Source organism: Littorina saxatilis, linkage group LG17, assembly GCF_037325665.1.
Source record: "Littorina saxatilis isolate snail1 linkage group LG17, US_GU_Lsax_2.0, whole genome shotgun sequence".
In the NCBI taxonomy this organism is placed as follows: Eukaryota; Metazoa; Mollusca; class Gastropoda; order Littorinimorpha; family Littorinidae; genus Littorina; species Littorina saxatilis.
Genome location: NC_090261.1, coordinates 11,650,079 through 11,652,564, shown reverse-complemented (window position 1 = coordinate 11,652,564; position 2,486 = coordinate 11,650,079).

The following is a 2,486-nucleotide window of genomic DNA, read 5'->3' as shown; positions in this document are numbered from 1 at the left end:
CTGTGTTTTGTGTTCTGTTTTGTTCACATATCAGTCTTTTTCCGGTGTGGTTGATTTATTTACAAATCCACAATAGAATCTTAGTAATTTCTTCAGTATTTTTGTTTGTTTGTAATAAAATAAATCAGTCACTCGTGTCGGGGAAAATTCTCATAAGTCCAAAAAGCAAAAAAAGGATGATCAGTTTAACGTAAGTAATCACGATGGTCTATTCGTCGGATACCAATAATATCACGTTTTGAAAATTCAGAGATAAACCAGTCTGCCTTGATCATTGCCAGTCAGTTTTGAACACGTATGATAATGCAATTAATAATTGAGCATATGTAGACAAAAACCAAAACCATTGCAACTCCAGAAAGCAGGAGAAACGCGGACATGACAATCTGCGTACGTGCCTTTAGAACGACTGGGCCAATGATGTAAGTTAAACCTTGTGATGACGGTATAGTCTTGAGTCGAGCGTTTGAAAATGCCTGAGCCTGAAGGCGAGTGTAACCTACACCTCTTGGTATCAGTCTGCCTAAGAGATGAGGATGACTGTTGGCCAGATGCCCAGAATAGCGCGCTGCATTTTCCCGCAGAGAACTAAGGCGCGTTTGCCGCGACGGTGCCTGAGCTAAACATTGGCGGGCACTGCTCATAGCCTGGCACACGGCACTGTAAACATTCCCCGTCCCTTCACCTCTCTCGCCACCATCCGCCCTACCCCGGGTCTCATGCCTCGGTAGGCAGATAAACACAACATAGCCGAATTCTGAAAAACGACAGTCCTAGATCCGTCGGTCACACCAACATATACTAAGTCTACGCATCTCAGTATGAGAGAAGAAACAAACTACTTGAAATGCGGGCGCGGTCTTACGTCTGGAATGCAAATACTGTGGCACCGGAATGGTGAAACTTTGGCCTCAAGCCATTTTTACGTTGTTTCTGAGAAATGTTTGTTTGTCCCTCTACGTACTTTTCAGACAAAGTTGTGCAATTTAATTTGTAGTCAGGTTGTTCTGACATGAAATCGGAGCCTTGCCCTTGCAGATATCATGGCCTTGCGTGTACATTTTCGAAATCTGAATAGCTACCAGCAACCTTGATACGGAAATGAGAGAGGAAGAAAGTGGAGAGGGAATTCAAAAGGGGGAAATTAGATAAGCTGTATCACATCAGTGTGTGTGTGTGTGTGTGTGTGTTTAATTAGATAAGCTGTATCACATCAGTGTGTGTGTGTGTGTGTGTGTGTTCTCAACTTTAACCTGAAACCCACTCTCTATCTTTCACTGGCTCGCAAAAACACACACAGATATGCACACACTAACTCCCCTGACGGTGACATTTGATTTCTCTCTCCTCGCTCTATCTCTCTCTCTCACACACAAACGACACTATTTTGTTAAGACTCGAAGCTTTCAAACTTTATTCTTTACAAGTTTTCAGATCATGTTCCTTTTACACACACATGCACAGAGGTGCACACACTTGCATGGATGCAGAGAGAGAGAGAGAGAGAGAGAGAGAGAGAGATTAAACACCACACATCGTCATAATAATAATGAAAAAAAGTATAAATATCAAACAAATAAATGCCTCCAGAAAGAATTACCCAGGATTATATTCCACCAAAAAGACTTCATATTGAGATTCATTCCTTCTGACAAAAATTGCCAGTTTTCTTACAGACCACTAATACTAATAGTCAGTTTTATTTATACAAGTATATGACCACTAATACTAATAGTCAGTTTTATTTATACAAGTATATGAATGCATTCACTGATTTAGCTTTCACAACTTAATTCACATTACGTTTCTTAAAAGCGAAAACAAGAAGTAAACAGTGTTTTTAAACAACGGAGAGAGAGAGAGAGAGAGAGAGAGAGAGATATTCAGTGGCAAGTCAACAAAATCTTCTTCTCGTTCGCTAACAAATAATAGCGAAGTTTATATGATACATGGACAATCGGGGAGCATGTTAAACGAGTAGTTCACTAGCTATTGGATATAGTCAGACACATCAACCACAGTGTACTAGGAAGGCTGCCAGAGCCCCCACCCCCACCCCACCCCCCACACACACACATAGTTTTTATCTTCCAATCCCTTAGCGTCCAATGCGGTCAAAAAAGGCTATGGCATCATGACTACTTCATGCAGTGGGGTACATACATGTAACACTTTTGTGCGTACTGCCCTTTTGCTGAGTACATAACATTTATGTAAAATCATTTTCAGGGCCGATTAAAGCTAAAATGCAGGGCGACATCAGGGCCGTGGAGAATAAGTCAAGGGTCTGGCAAACCGGGCGGCAAATGCAGTAGGCAGCCTAGAGATCCCTCAAGTCTGTTTGGACCAGTACTGGTCCCTCACGTCTATGTGTCAAATAAGACCATTGAAACACATCAACATACCTTAACAAGTCATCACAGTGATAGTGCATTCTGATAATCATCGGTCCACGGTCCCGAAGGAACTAATTTTACCCGAGTTCA